Raw genomic sequence first — 17,023 nt, 5'->3', positions numbered from 1 at the left:
GAATTACATTTATATTTAGTTTATGTGAGGTGTTAGATTCCTTTATTATTAAGCGTACGATCTAGTTTTTTTAGCGTACTATTCGGCTGGCGCCCTTGTGCGGCGCATGGTTCCGCCGGGCCTGCGTATACGCGATGTAGTAAGCAAACCGTAAATTACAACTTTCGTCCTGGAATCGGCACGGTGGACGTTTTTGCGGGTTTAGTTGCCTTCCGTAGACTTTTGTGCAGGGTGGTCTGGTCCGTTTGAACGCTAATAAGCACCGTACGTTGAAATAATAATGAATTTATGAATCGTGTACTCAGGACTGCCCGAAAAATGACAGAATGAAGCTTCAAGGTTTCTCCGTCACCGGCGTTGATGGTATATTCGTGCCTTGTACCATCAAAACCGGTGGAAGTCCAATCTAGCCGATAAATGTAGGAAAGACATAGTTGCCGAGACGTATCGAGAGTCGAATCGCGTTGTTGCCGCATTTCCCCTATCAATATTTTTCCATCGAGGAGGCTTGAATGAATCACGGCGAAGCAGTTGGAGAACAGAGATGGGCAAAGATAATATCTGGATAAAGTCAAATAAAAGATACTACAGTATTGTCTCATGGAACGAGAGCGAGCAAGAGGCACTGAAAGCGAGCGAGGGTGGTGCGAGATAGACGACGAGATGTTGTTTGTCTCGCTCCGTCTTTCGGACGCCTGACACTCGTTCCATCTCGCTCCCCCTATCAGCTAAAAAGAAGCGAGAAACGAACACTGAGAATTAGGGCTCTGCTCGCGATACGAGCTCAACGCCGCGACGGTCCCGACCAGCGAGGATTTGGGCTGTTCGGCGGCGCACAGTGGGGCATTTGGGGTCGAAACACGGCACTAAGTCCTTTTACAAAAATATCGCTAAACTGCAAATTTTCTTTTACAGGTAGTTGATTGCAGGTATTATGATTGTTTTTCATATTCATTAATTTTTAACGCGACTACACGGTTTCGAAGAAGAGAACCACGAAACTCTTCAGAATTTGTATTGTTGTTCATAGTATTATTGTTTGCTTAATTCAACTAATTTTTGGTGGAATTAAGTGTTGAGGTATGTATTTGAAGTGTACCAAATTTGATTTTGATATCCCTGATATTTTTGGAATTATATCTTACTGAATGTCCCAATTTTCATTGTTTATTTTTAACGGGAGTTCAAACGAGGTAGTTAGAGGGACGAGAAGGGGTCTATGACGCTTTTTTTTTTACAAAAATGCCTTTCCTGCCATTGAAATTCAAAGTAACTGAAGTCTTTTTACATGTGAAAGATGCGGAACTTTTTCCTATGTACAGTGTGCACGATATTGTCGGCAATTTGTAAAAAAGTACTATGACCCATTAAATAAACAAATTTCATTAATTTTTCTGTACCAATAGGATCACAAGCATACGTCCTAACTGAATGAAATGGAAAAATTAACGATAAATATATGATTTGGGTGAGAAAATGTTTTGTGCTGTGTTTCGACCCGAAATGCCCCACTCTGCGGCAACTTGTAATCTCGGTTGGAGAGGCGTACAATGTTGATAAAATGTAAAATGTCACGTTTTCAATATTCAGTAACATACTGCTGAGATTTTCCACAATAAAATGAATTCAAATGCGGTATAAATCGGATTATTTCTAGAACTGTACTAGATAATTAAATATAAATGCGAAACATTTCTAATCTAATAATGCTAAAAATAATCCGATTTATACCGTGTTTAAATTCATTTTCATCTGGAATATCTCAGCAGTATGTTACTGAAACGTTCATGTCGATACAATAGAAAATGAGAAAATTTTACATTCCATTGAAACAAAGAAAATGAACAATCATTGATCAATTAGAAATAATATATATTTAAATATTTAATAATGTATAAAAACTTAAAAATTATTAATAATAATAGGGTTGCCGCCGCCGCCCCCACGGCGGCCCCCTCGGCGGCCCCCTCGGCGGCCTCCTCGGCGGCCTCCACGGCCGTACTTTAACTTTTTCAGCTCCTTCTTCAACTGAAACAGTACCATAAAAATTACATCTTGTAGTTCTACGCCTACATATGAGCCGTTATTTCTTAAACTGGTATAAGTCCATTTATTCATACATTGGGATATTTAAGGGTATGCTTTTGAATCAACAAAATATTCGCATCCGTAAATCAAATCGGGTAATGTTTTTAAAACTATAAACTTGTGTAATTTTATTATGGAATAATAATCAATAAAAATGTTAAAGAAAACAAACGATTTTTTAGCTACAGATCGACTTATACCACTTTCAATAATAATACAGTATTGTCTCCGTATGTGTTCGGTTTGGTGCACACGATACGGGTTTGTTGCTATGTATCTCCACCACTTCTGTGTCACTCTTGCCCGGCGAAGGCGAGAGCGAGATGGAACGAGAGCGAGCGAGAGCCACTGAAAGCGAGCGAGACGACGGGATGATGTTTTATCTCGCTCCGTCTTTCGGACGCCTGACACTCCGTCTTTTGCGTTCGCGGCCGTCGCGCAGGCAAAGCGTTCCATCTCGCTCCCCCCTTCGGCCAGGAAGAAGCGAGAAACGAACACTCGGAATTAGAGATCTCTTCACGACAGGAGCTCAACGCCGGCCCGACCAGCGAACACTTACGGAGATAATACTGTACACACACATAATTTCAACATAACTTACTTTTGCTAGAGCTTTTTCTAATTTTTCCTCCCTACTCTCATTCCTCTCCGCCTTCTTCTCCTTCTCCCCCCCTCCACTTCCCCCCGACGGGGTCGGGACCGTATCTTTCATCTGGAAATGAAATGTTGAATGTATTATTTTTGGCAAATAGTAAGATGGTACAGCGTGATTCTCTCGCTAGAGTCCTCAAAGACAATAGTCTAAGAGCTGGCTATATAGGGGTGAACGTGACTCGATGCAGTCACAGTTCTTATTGTTGGATTAGTGTTGCCGAATGCGAAATCCCCATCTGCCGAGTCAGTCCGGAGAACTAACGCGGGGGTGGGCGGTCAAACAGGTAAAATTTGCAGCATAATAACGTCATTCTTGCTGTTCTGAAATTTCATATACTTATTGTTTACGCATTTAATGAACGATATGCAAAATGGCAGACCACCAAGTGCGCCCTAAAGGCGGTTGCCGTTCCAATATGCGGCCGACGGCGGTCCCACTAGGGCAAAGGAGAAACAAATGTATATTTCTCCCTTGCACTAGCGCGCAAGCCACGTATCGCGCTTTTCATCGACGCCTGTGTTAGCAATATTGAAGCACCACCTTGTAAAAGGGGCTGCAAGGTTGAGCTTACGCAGATGCGGCCAGCGTGACGCCTACAGCGACGATGGGCCCGACCAGTGCGACGCCATAAACATCATAAATTGGCATCGGGGTCCTTAAGAGTTTTCCCAAAAGGATAAGAGGGGACTTTCCACGGGACGGAAAGTCAGTCGATTACAGACCGGGACTCGAGAAAAACCTTCTCGACTCTACCGACTTTTAACAACGGAATAAATAAAACTATAACGAATAATTTAGAAAGCGAGTTAATACCCTCAACTTTAGGATCTTCTTACATCTGCCAACGTCTTATCCCCCACTTGGTGGTCTGCCATTTTGCATATCGTTCATTAAATGCGTAAACAATAAGTATATGAAATTTCAGAACAGCAAGAATCACGTTATTATGCTGCAAAATTTTACCTGTTTGACCGCCCACCCCCGCGTTAGTTCTCCGGACTGACTCGGCAGATGGGGATTTCGCATTCGGCAACACTAATCCAACAATAAGAACTGTGACTGCATCGAGTCACGTTGACCCCTATATAGCCAGCTCTCGATCTACAATGCCACCAATAAACCGTGCCTCGCTGAGTTACGTGGAAGTGACGAATTCCACGTTCTGCATTTCTCAACAGACCTTTGCGAAAATGGCGTCAATCGATGTCGTGCCGATGAAAATGGTACCACGCTAACTTCGTTAAAAATAGTCCGAATTACACGACATGATTTTAATCGGGAGAATGCCAGGAATGCATTGGTATCACTGCAATATCGATGCAATGAAGAATAAAGAATTTTTTAATACACCGTAATGAATCTCGTCGCGAGCTTTGACGTCCACGAAACTCAGCGAGGCGCGGCTTATTGGCGGCATCGCGTTTGAATACTCTAGCCAGAGAGTCACTCTGTATAATAGTATACAATATAATACTTACATTTTGTGAATCCTGCATAGCTTCTACCGCTCTAGAGTTCGTGAGCCAACTGTTGCTTGCCACGCAACAAGTCCTTGGGCAGACTTATTTGTGGAGGAGGAAACACCTACAGGAGCCTTGGTTACGTGTGCGTGACTGATGCGTGCGCAGTTTACGCAACACAACCACCGCTCCTGTAGGTGTTCCCCTCCATCAGTGGCACCTCGACCCCCCGATCCCTGGTTATTTAGCAGCCCGGCGACTATCTTCACAATTTCTTAGAATTCTTTATTCCAGAGTGAGAGAATCCGCGGATATACTACGGTATGACCCAACCAACGGAATGAACTGAAATTTTGAGGGGTTGGGCGGGAGGTGGAGAGACCCTATAATATAAAATTTCAGCTGCGGATATTTCTTAGTTTCTGAGATATTAATAAAAAAAATTCGGCATAATACATTGAAATCTACCTATGTACACAGACGTTACTAACACAACCATCTTCTTCGTTTCACAGTCGACGATACAATGTACGATATTGACCTCATCGCGCGATGCTTGTAACTGCATCAGTTTTTATTCCCAATACAGTACAGTAATACTAGAGTATTTCCAAAGTCACATCGGTTCGCTGTCGTGCTTTCCGCGCCCCACGCACTGGTCTAGCTCCAACCGGTGGCCGATCGAGACGAAACTTGCCGAGTATTACGAGGGGTATTACAAAATTTCAAAAGTGGAAAATGGCGGGGGAGGGGCAGAAGGGCTCACGGGTAGGGAGGCCTCCACCAACGTAAATAAATTTCCAAAATAAATTAACAATTTTTTATTAATATTTCGGAAACGAAATATTAAAGAATACCCGAAGCTACAATTTTAGATTTAGGGTTCACACCCCCTCCCCACCCCACACCCAAACCTCATCTCGATCAGCCACTGGTGCCATTCGGAAGTATATCCTTTATTCGTTGCATTTATTCGAATAAAACTTTCGAATTAAAAAAAAAGGTAATTATGCAGAACTGGTGTTTCCTCATCGATTTCAATTATTTGTGGATATGTTGCCGGGGATATGATTCTGAACAACTTTTTCCTATACATGTTACCGCCGCTCGACCTTCGTTGTCGAGATATTTGCCAGAAACTATCGGTATAATCCGACCATTGTTATATAGTTTATTGAAAACCTTAGTGTTAACTTAGTTTAGTAAGCGCTAGTAACTGTAAGCCCTTTGTTCATATAGTTCTTCTGTAACTATGGGATTTTCTGTCCCGGATAATAAAATAATATAATAATAATACCGACAGTTTCTGGCAAATATCTCGGCAACGAAGGTCGAGCCGTGGTAACATGTATAGGAAAAAGTTGTTCAGAATCATGTCCCCGGCAACATATCCAAAAATAATTGAAATCGATGAGGAAACACCAGTTCTGCATAATTACCTTTTTTTTTTATTCGAAAGTTTTATTCGAAAGTTTTATCTCTCACTTTCGAACAAAGAATTCTAAGAAATTGTGGAGATAGTCGCCGGGCTCCTCAATAACCAGGGATCGGCGGGGCTCGAGGTACCACTGATGGAGAGGAACATCTACAGGAACGGTGGTTGTGTTGCGTAAACTGCGCATGCATCAGTCACGCGCACGTAACCAACTCCTTCGGATTCACGTTTCACGTTCACGGTTCGCGTTTACGTTTTTTGTAACGGGCAGTAGGATTTTGAGTTGTGTTTGTGTTTGTGTTGTGTTTGTTGGTTTAGTGTGGAATGAGTGACACTCTAAATGTGAATATGCAGGATGTGGAAGAGGATATGGACAATAATTCTCCGTTTCGTCCACGAAAATTACGTCCGTCCGCAAGGAGATTTTCGAAACGGAAAGTACATCGCCAAAAGAGAAGATCTTCAGCCCTTCAGAAGAAACAAGAAAACGAAAAAACGGCAGACGACACTGCCATAGGACATTCAGAAGAAGTGGCCGAGGAACGTATGGTAGAGAAACCATCAACATCCGATGGACAAAATCATACGTACCAAGAGATAATGCACTCGCCATCCGATGAAGACACTGATACGGCCAGTTTGGGAGAAACTGAAGAGGCGCTTCAAGAATTTGATGTTGAAAGTAACGAAGAAGAAAACTTCGTTATAGAAAAAGTTGCGAAGAACGAGTCGCAAGAGCAATCGCGTCTCCTAAATAGCAACGATGTAATGAATTTTCAAAATGTGCTTGCTCAATTGCAGAAAATAGGTAAACATGCAAAACATAGGGAAGACTGCGGCATTGAACACCTACGAATATCTGGTGTGAAACGGTGTGGCTTCAAGAGCATCTTCAGCGTAATGTGCACTTTATGCCATTCATTCACAATCAATCGAACGAAGCCGAAGAAGTGGATAGCAATCAGGGCGCCGTTAATGCAACAATTTTATGTGGAGGCAGTTATGCTCAGTTGGAACACACTTTTGCAGGAGTGAACATACGTTGCATGTCGAAGAAAGAATTCGTGAAGAATCAAGATGAATTCGTCAAGTCCGCAATTGCCGCTGCAGAAGAAGAGATGTTAGCAGCGGCTGAAGAAGAAAAACGTTTGGCGATTGAGAGAGGCGACGTTCTTCCCGGGTCAGGGACCCCTCACATCCCCGTTGTGGCCGACGGAAGCTGGATGAAGAGATCCTACCGCAGTGGATGTTACGATTCTGCGTCTGGAGTCGGCGTGATAGTTGGCTATCACACGAAAAAAGTATTATTTTACGGCGTTCGGAACAAAGTTTGCAGAATTTGTCGGATTGCTGCGAAAAACGAGAAAGAACCCCGAAAGCACACATGTTTCAAAAACTGGAAAACATCTCGAGCATCGACTGCTATGGCAAGCGATGCTATAGTAGAAGGATTCAACACTAGCGTAGAAAAACGTGGGCTCGTTTATTCTACACTGATTGCTGATGGGGACAGTAGCGTGTATAAGAAGATTATTGATGCGGACCCATATAAGAGACAGATTCGTGTAAAAAAGATTGAATGCACGAATCATTTGTTGCGAAACTTTTGCACAAAAATGAAAGCGATTGTAAAAAAGACCACATCTGGACCATTGAGACAAACTGTGGAAAGTAGCATTCGCCGGATGCGCACGGACATCGTGAAAGCCGCAAAGTTTAGATACAATCAGAATGTATCAATCGACGAGAGAACGAAGAATTTGTATGGCGACATACAGAATGTTCCAAGCCACGTGTTTGGCGAACACGCAGAGTGTGCAAGACTAGAATATTTCTGCGATGGAAAGAATAAAGAGAATGAGAAAAACATCGTTCCAGACTTGATGAAAATTGGAGTGTACCAGGACGTGAAAGAAATACTTCGTCCACTATTAGCTCATGCGGAGAGCTTACTCTATAATACTACTAATAACGCTGTGGAAAGTTTGAACGGACTAATTGCCAAGTACACTGGCGGAAAAAGATTAAATTTCGCCGAAAGAGGATCTTATACAGGGAGATGTGCTGTTGCTGTCGTGGAGTACAACAGTAACCAAGTGCACTCGCGATTGGATGCGGTTATGAAGAAGAAAACGCCCGAGGTTGTGCACCAAATGGAAGAAAAGAAAAAGAAAGAAAAGGAAAAGAAAGCTGCAAAACAGAAGGAAACGAAGGCTGCGCGATATGTACGCAAGCATTTGCCCTCGCAGAAAGATTGTGATTATGGACAAAATGCACAGAAGCCAGACATGCCATCCGAAATGTACGAACTGGAGCGGGAAAAGCATATGCAAATGCTCAGTGACTGGCAAGAGAAAAGACATGCCATTGAAGATGAAACAATCGGACAAGCAAAGAACCGCAAATGGTTGCAGTACAGGTCCAAATTGTTGACAGCATCCAATTTTGGACAAGTGTGCCGTCGCCGACCTGACACGCTTTGCGCAAATACAGTAAAATCAATTCTTTATCCGAAGATAATTAGTGCACCCGCGGTGGAATACGGGAAAGAATGCGAGAATATTGCTCGCGAAGAATTGAAGAAGCAATATACAGATATTGCGGAATGTGGATTTTTCATCGACAGCTGCATCGCCTTCATAGGAGCTTCACCGGATGGAATCATCGGTCAAGAGGGTATTTTGGAAATTAAATGCCCCAAATCAGCGGAGAACTTTACGCCTGAAGAAGCTATTGAACAAGTTCCCGCTGTCCGGCGCATGTTCACGCGTAACGCAGGTATTTCAATAAGTAAAACGCATCACTATTTTTATCAAATACAAGGCCAGTTACACATTACTGACAGAAAGTACTGTATATTTTGCCTTTGGACCCCGAAAGGGTTGAAATCTATAAAAGTAGAGAGAGATGATGCGTTTTGGAAAAGAGAAATGGAGCCAAAACTTGTTCAATTTTATTTAGAATGCATGCTACCCGAATTAATAGATAGTCGGCACAATAGGTGCATGACTATTCGGGAGCCACAATTTATTCTAGCAGAGAGAGCGAAAGAAAAACCGAAAAGCTTGAAAAAGCGAAAAAGGTCTCCCTCCAGAAATAATGAAACTATTATAACGGCCCGGCGTCGCACCGCGTTGTAAAGCGCGGTACCACTGACCCCGTCAGTGGTGACAAGTGCCAGCGATGGCACTTTTACTCGCGGATCATATGATCACGCGAGTCGATCGACGCCGCCGTCACTTCCCCAAAGAAGTGACGAAGAAAATAATAAATATGATCGATCCGGCGTCGCACCGCTGACTATCGTCAGTGGTGACAAGTGCCAGTGATGGCACTTTTACTCGCGGATCATATGATCACGCGAGTCGATCGACGCCGCCGTCACTTCCCCAAAGAAGTGACGAAGAAAATAATAAATATGATCGATCCGGCGTCGCACCGCTGACTATCGTCAGTGGTGACAAGTGCCAGCGATGGCACTTTTACTCGCGGATCATATGATCACGCGAGTCGATCGACGCCGCCGTCACTTCCCCGAAGAAGTGACGAAGAAAATAATAAATATGATCGATCCGGCGTCGCACCGCTGACTATCGTCAGTGGTGACAAGTGCCAGCGATGGCACTTTTACTCGCGGATCATATGATCACGCGAGTCGATCGACGCCGCCGTCACTTCCCCAAAGAAGTGACGAAGAAAATAATAAATATGATCGATCCGGCGTCGCACCGCTGACTATCGTCAGTGGTGACAAGTGCCAGCGATGGCACTTTTACTCGCGGATCATATGATCACGCGAGTCGATCGACGCCGCCGTCACTTCCCCGAAGAAGTGAAGAAGAAAATAATAAATTTAATTCACCCTTTAATTTTTTCAGACACATTTCTAAGTTCACAGCGGAGCTGTTACTTTTTGACCCGTCGGGTAACCGGCTACCCGGAACAACTTCAAGCCATTGAATGTGGTATTGTTCGATCATTTTTACCTAATATCAAACAATACCATAGACAATAAAGCATTCAATTCCTTGAAGTTCTTTCGGGTAGCCGAGTACCCGACGGGTAAAAAAGTAACAGCTCTAGTTCACAGGAGCAGACAGACGGAATCGGGCTCGATCAAATGCGCCAGGTTGATTCACACGGGCCTCGCAGGTATACATGATGTTCGACGAATTATTGAAACAAATTTTTACTTTTATATAAAACTTACAGAAATGTCTGCGATCATTTGTTACAGGCGGATTCTTTACCAAATTACTGCAAACATGGTTTATGGGACAGTAATGTCAGGACAAATGGAATGATAAGTACCATATTTCAGGTAAAGTTTAACAGCTTATACATCTGCAGTAAAATTTTGTACGTTTACAAAACTACAATTAAGTATTTCCTAATGAACTTCATAATGTGTTACAGATCCACACTGCCTATGTCATCTTTCGGTACGAGCGACCTAAGAAAATTGTAGGAAGACCGTCAAAGAAGAAGAGGAAATACACCAAATGAGAGAAGATAATATTATTACAGTATTGTCTCGTTAGCGGATCGCTGATCCGGATCGGTGTTGAACAGCCAGTGTGAACATAGGCCTAATTCAAAACTACGCACCTCTGCAAAGTTTCGAGGGAATTGGATGGTTGGAAGTGGTTTAAAATTGAGTTTCCACATTTGAATCAAACAAACAAACAGAGGATCGTAGCTAAATAAAATCGTTTAATCGGATATTCCCAAATATCAGTATTGTTAGTACTGAACTCTGGTTTATATTGATAAATTTTTACAACCGTGGAATAACAATTCTGAAGAAAACCATGTACAAAACTATTATTGAAACAGACAATTCTTGTTGATATAAAAGATAATTTGATGTATAGTTAGATGAAAAAAAAGCGGCATATGTTTTTAGAAGAATTACAGCAGTCATAAATTTCATTACGATCGGCATGTTACACTTCGGTGATGTACCTTATTCAAATTGTATGCTTTGAATTTGCACATTGATTGTACAAAGTATTGCATCGTTCTATGTATAAATAAATACTAAATTAGTATTGTTTCATTGACATGTTTCCTAACTTCACTACTCAACCTCTCTATCTTTCAATAGTGCTATCCTCCTTTACGTTCAGCGAGGCTCTGATGCTAGACGCAGGAATTGGCGGGCTCCAGCTACAGCTGATGCACGAGGAAACACCTACAGCGGTGGTTATGTGTGCGTGACTGACGCACCGCAGTTCCCCACACATAACCACCGCTCCTGTCGATGTTCCCCCCTCCATCAGCGGTACATGGAGCCCGGCGATCGCTGCCTAGACGCAGCTCTCGTGCCGTATTCCTCCAAGCTTTTCAATAGAAGGAGCTGTGGCAACAGCGCGGCAGAGACGGAGACAACAGAACATGCGGCAAGTATGCTGTCAAAAATTCGTCTACGTAGAGTATCGATAGATGTCACCATTGTACAACTTCTTTTTACCGACCGCAGTAGTTTCATTAGGGTCCGTCTGTTTACAAGGGCGCTTCGATCGATTCGGACCATAACAAAAAGAAGACGGCCCCCTTAAGGCAGGGTTCCACTGGTGCAACTGCGCGCCGCACACGGGTCAGATTTACGAGTTTCTCGGATTTTCGAGCAGTTTGGAGCACTTGAAACGGTCGACTTTTATGGCGACCCGCGCGTCGAAAGCAATCGTGTGCGCGCTATGCCGGGATTTGTCTGCCACTCGCGCACGCGAATGCACGCCGCGCATCGTCGAAAGGACTGAAATAAATGTGTGGTTTTCAACGCAAATGTACTCTTTACTCCTACGTATCACTTACACACGTGTATTTACAGTCTATTATTTAGTTTACATATTAAAGCAAGCAATAACGTTATAATTATTACTGTAAATAGCAACTATTATACTGCTGCGATAGGTATACTTTTTCTAGATATTGCATAATTGTAATATACTATATATGCAGATGTGTGACACTGAATTGTAGTTGTCCATCTTTATCAGTTTCAAATTATTCTATTTCTCAAAAACAATTAAGTTATTGCTTTGATTGGTCCTGCATGAAAGTCCTATTTCATAGTGCAATGGTGCATTTACTATTTAAAATTACTTGTAATGACATTATGTACCTACTTACTAACAAAGCGTTGGTAACCGCACAGTGGTACATAATGACACTTTTTGTTCAAATCACCGTAGAGATCGTAATTTTTTAGTAAACTGGACGATTTTTTTTTAAAAATTGTTCTCAATTAAATTCTCTATCGATCTGTCCAGCCGGAAAATTGAATTTCATTGCTGTTTTTCTTTTATTTACCCTGATAGCCATCTGCCTGCAGTCTGCCGGCAGATCCTGCTGCCTGATCTGGTTATCAGGGTAGCGATATACAGGGTGTCCCACTAAGGAGTGGACAGCGCGATATTTCTTAAAGTATTGTCGATAAAAATATAAAAAAAATAGGGAATTGCATGGTTCGAGGGGGCCCATTTATTAGCGCGAACGAATTTTGTTTTCGATTATTATTTTAAAAGATACGATGGTCAAGTTCGGTTTTTCAAATGCAACTATTTTTTTTGAAGACCTGAGTTGATAGTGCGTTCCGAGACAAATTCAATAAGCTTTAATGTATACACTTTATTTCCACTGGTTTTTAAGATATTGCGCTTGCAAATTTACTGATTTTCACTGCAAGAAACCCCTCTGGAATGGCAAAAACCGGGGGCGGTCTTACTGCCGCCACGGGTGGCACTGCCTGTTGAAATGAATACTTACCTGCCAAAGGTCTACGCCAGAAATGGCAGGCCCAAAGGCTGGACAATTCTTTCCCGTCAGAAATGCTACTTAGGTAGGTATCGTTACTTTTATTTCGCACTTGCTTCTACGCTCGGATGGCCGGTTCTTTTGGGAGGGATGCAAGTTGGATTGGTTAGGTTAGGAGGAGTGAAAGTTGCTAGACTAAATTTCATCCATAAGGAGCAGATTGTATCAGAACCAATCCAACCGCAGATGTACCTACCTAAGTAGCATTTCTGACGGAAAAGAATTGTCCAGCTTTTGGGCCTGCGAACCCTGTCGTAGACCTTTGGCAGGTAGGTATCAGTTTCAACAGGCAATGCCACCCGTAGCGCCAGTAAGACCGACCCCGGTCCTTCCTATTCCAGAGGGTTTTCTTCCAGTGAAAATCAGTAATTTTGCAAGCGCAATATCTTAAAAACCAGTGGAAATAAAGTGTATACATTAAAGCTTATTGAATTTGTCTTGGAACGCACTATCAACTCAGGTGTTCAAAAAAAATAGTTCCATTTGAAAAACCGAACTTGACCATCGTATCTTTTAAAATAATAATCGGAAACAAAATTCGTTCGCGCTAATAAATGGGCCCCCTCGCACCATGCAATTCCCTATTTTTTTTTATATTTTTAGCAACAATACTTTAAGAGATATCGCGCTGTCCATTCCTTAGTGGGACACCCTGTATACAGCACTTTTAGAAAATCAGTGTCTGTGGGCTTTTTTGACCACCGGTTCCGAATTTAAACTCAGATTTTCGAAATTGAAAAGCTTTTTAACGATGGCGAATTCAATATATCGAAGCGAAATTTCAGAAAATGAGCTTATTGGGAAGAAACTTAGTGTGTATAGATTTTCGGGGTGCTATCTTATTTGAGGAGTAGGATTTGTGCTTCTGGAAGCAAATTTTTGATAGTGCATAGTATAGTATGCTCGATTGCGATTTCAATTTTCTCGAAGATTAATTTAGTTGGCTCCAAAACAGAAATTTATTTTTCCATCTTTTTCATTTCGATATTAATGTTATTAAGTGTTTCTTTCTCATATGAGTATTTAATTGTGCGGCAGTGTTGGGTTGAACATGGGTATTTATTACGCCCGAACTCTATCGGTGTATCATTCGCACGATTCACTATTAAACTAATCGGGACCATACAAAACATGACAATACTATTATTTTCTAAATTATTAGGATTAGTAAAGGTTTGTTTGAATTGATTAAAGCCCGACTGAGCGATGTTGAAAGTGATGGCAGAACTGTGGGAGGGGAGCCACGGCAGAGAACTTCCTTCATTTCATTTGGAACACAGTTTCCAGCAATCGATGACTGCGACGTAGTAATCCCCTTCAAACATCTCAAGTACTATGAAGTGTGAAGGCATTGTTTCAGCTAGTGATGCAACCGCCCCCGTTATCTTTATTTAGATAACGAAACCAAGATGTAGGGGAAGGTGGGGCAAGACGGGGTACTTACGATTTGATGATGAATAAAACATAGGTTTTCATAATCAACTAATCAGTTTTATGCCTGAACCATTCTTTGGTAATAAGTCTTTAAGTTTAACTATCTATCAACCGATTCTTTATTGGTTTTAATAGAATAATTAAAAAAATTCAGAAAAAGTCGTTTCTCCCCATCTAGCCCCACGGGTGGGGTAAGATGGGGTACCCCCGAGAGCAAGATGGGGTACCAATTAAAAAACAATATAAATAAAGTAAATATATATAAAGTATTTATTTATTTGCTTCACAGAAGAGGTACACATGTATATCGTTATCGTCCTCATCTTCTATGTCAGCACAGGACAAATGGGCCCATTTGCCACATATTTGGCAGCTTATCCATCCTTCCATAGATTCTAAATAGAGCCCATCGCAATATAAACATGAAGGATTTTCGTCTTCTTTGGTGTTTTCTTCTGACTCTGATGAAGAGTTTCTCATTTGTTGTTTTTTTGGTTTCTTTTCATTTCCTTTTCCTTTTCCCATTCCCTTTCCCTTTCCCTTTCCCTTACCCTTACCCTTACCCTTACCCTTACCCTTACCCTTACCCTTACCCTTACCTTTTCCCTTTCCCTTTCCCTTTCCCTTTCCCTTTCCCTTTCCCTTTCCCTTTCCCTTTCCCTTTCCCTTTCCCTTTCCCTTTCCCTTTCCCTTTCCCTTTCCCTTTCCCTTTCCCTTTCCCTTTCCTTTTAGTTTCAAGTTTGATGATTCTTTTAATTTCGTTTTCTCTTCTTTCTCCTTTTCTGTCTTGCTTTTCTTTATGATGGCCATTTCGAGTTCATGTTTATATGGTGACGATGTTATAATTTCATTTTTCCCACGTTTTCTCGATACACGAGACTTTTGCTGTGCGACTGGCACGGGAATTAATTCTTGTGGGCTAGTAAATAGAAACGACGTATCATTGTTTGGTTCAGGGGTCTTGTTCTGCCTATCAGGCCAATATGAGCAACCAGGTTGAGAATCAGTCATTTGATCTGTGGTCTGTTCTATGGGTGACTGCTTTGGTTCCGGTTCCGCTGCTTCACTTTGTATATTAATGTTTGAAGCAAGATCTGTCCTTTCATTTAAAGGAATGTCAGTTGTCATAGAAGCGATAAAATGAACTTCTGTAAAAACAGTGGTATCAAATGGCCACATCCCGAATTTTTTAAAACCATTGATGGCAGTTTGCATAGTCGCTGCCCGAATAAAAGGTTTGCCAAACAGCTCCGCCACTTGAAATGTAGTAATTACGCATCCTGGATTTGAACGAAGCCACGATGATATTGTCTGATCATAATATGTGCTTACAGGTTTCATAAACGCTACATCAAGTGGTTATAGACGATGTGTAATGTGGGGTGGAAAGCACAATATAATAACGCCATTTGCTCTTGCTTCCTCAATGACTTCTAAGTTTTTTGTGTAGGTGCAGTGACCATCCAGCAGCAATAAAATGGAATTTTCTTTGGATGTTCGGCTGAAAGGAATGAATTTCCTAAACCACTGCAAGAATAGCTCGGCAGTCATCCATCCAGAGTCACTGCACACACCCCAAGCACCCGGAGAAGCATTTACCATTAATTCTGGTTTCATCCGCTTACGAGGGAACACTAACATTGGAGGCATGTACTGACGCTGAAGCATATTTCGATTGTGATTGTTTGACCTCGCTCAGCAGAAACCAATACACCCACTTATTTCCGGCCTGTTTTGGCTATTATTTTACATTTTGTTTTCGGAACAACTGACACCCCGGTCTCATCACAATTAAATATACGATCAGGAGTTAATTTGTGTTTGTCATAGATCTCGCCCAATAATTTACAGAAACTGTCAACAGCAGCTTTATTGAAACCGGCAGCTCTAGCTGCTGACGTGTTTTCCGGTTTCCTAATGGCTAGTTCCGGGTGACGGTTTAAAAAACTGAGTAACCAGTCCTTGCCAGCTTTACCTTTATTTTTGCTGAAAGGGTGATCTTTCTTGTTTCTCGTTGCTAATTGGTAAGCTAAAGACTTTAGGTCGTCAGTCGTTAGTCCGAAAAGTCTGCTTTCCATATCTTGTAAATATTGGACCAACTCTGCTTCTTCTGTAGCTGAAAATATCGGAGACTTTGGCCCCAAAGGTACCTTTACTTCTTGAAAAGTATTATTATTTTCCCGAGCTAGTTTTACTTTTCTTTCAAGAGTACTCTGTGGGACTGAATATGTTTTTGCTGCTCGGTAATATCCCATCCTGCCTTCTAATACAGCCCTATTTGCGTTCCGCATCGCTTCTTCTGACCATTTTCCTCGGTCCGTCTTTCTTTTGTAGTTTCTAAACATCCTGGAACAATGAGAAACTTTGATTTTTATTTCTCGCTTAGTGAGGGGCATGATGGGGTACCGCTCATTTTCAGTACCCCGTCATGCCCCATCTCGTCTCACTACAATCATATGAACACTGCCCGAAACATTATTACCAAGAGTATAAAACAACATACGTACCTTATACCCTAATAAATTCCGCTTCAGAAACACATACATTCACCGATGATCTTTTATATTATTACGTCACTGTCACGGGTGATACAAAGAAAGAAACAGGGAAGAATTTCCAATAAATTATAAATGTTGACGTAATTTCGTCACGCGTCCACGTGTTTCACTGACTCGCTGCGCAGTGGCGGCCCCGATAACAACACGTCTAACGCGCATGCTCAATGTTGGTTCGTGCGTTTGTTTCACGAGATACGGGGGTACCCCGTCTTGACCGCCCCCCCCCCCCCGTCTTGCCCAACCTTCCCCTAGAAAAGGAGGCTAAATAGTATCTCCACTCTCTTTGATGTGCGCGCTAAAATAGGGAAATAGTTGTAAGAAACATACATCACATTTATCACAAAAAATTCCCGAAAATGACGGTCTTTTTCGTCTGCCAACTAGGCACGACCTCTCTACAGGACACCCTTAAGGCAGGGTCCCACTAGTGCAACGGCGCGCTGCGCACGACGTTTTCTTCCACTTAAAAGGGTCTAATTTATGTGGCCGCGCGCTCGACATGGGCCGTCGCTCTGCCAGACGCACACATCGAAGACAATGGAAATACTAGCCTCCTTTTCTACATCTTGCTGTC

The 17,023-nt window shown here is 42.2% G+C and overlaps 1 protein-coding gene across 3 annotated transcripts in view; it reads left to right on the top strand.

The window, feature by feature from the left end:
* The window catches only part of LOC143368023 (superkiller complex protein 3), a 234,958-nt gene that overhangs the window by 133,094 nt on the left and 84,841 nt on the right, over nucleotides 1-17,023 (top strand). The window lies entirely within an intron of this gene.

The sequence above is a fragment of the Andrena cerasifolii genome, chromosome 4 (genome assembly GCF_050908995.1).
Source record: "Andrena cerasifolii isolate SP2316 chromosome 4, iyAndCera1_principal, whole genome shotgun sequence".
Taxonomy (NCBI): domain Eukaryota; kingdom Metazoa; phylum Arthropoda; class Insecta; order Hymenoptera; family Andrenidae; genus Andrena; species Andrena cerasifolii.
The sequence above is the reverse complement of the archived record's forward strand: the minus strand, read 5'-3'. Positions and strand labels throughout refer to the sequence as shown.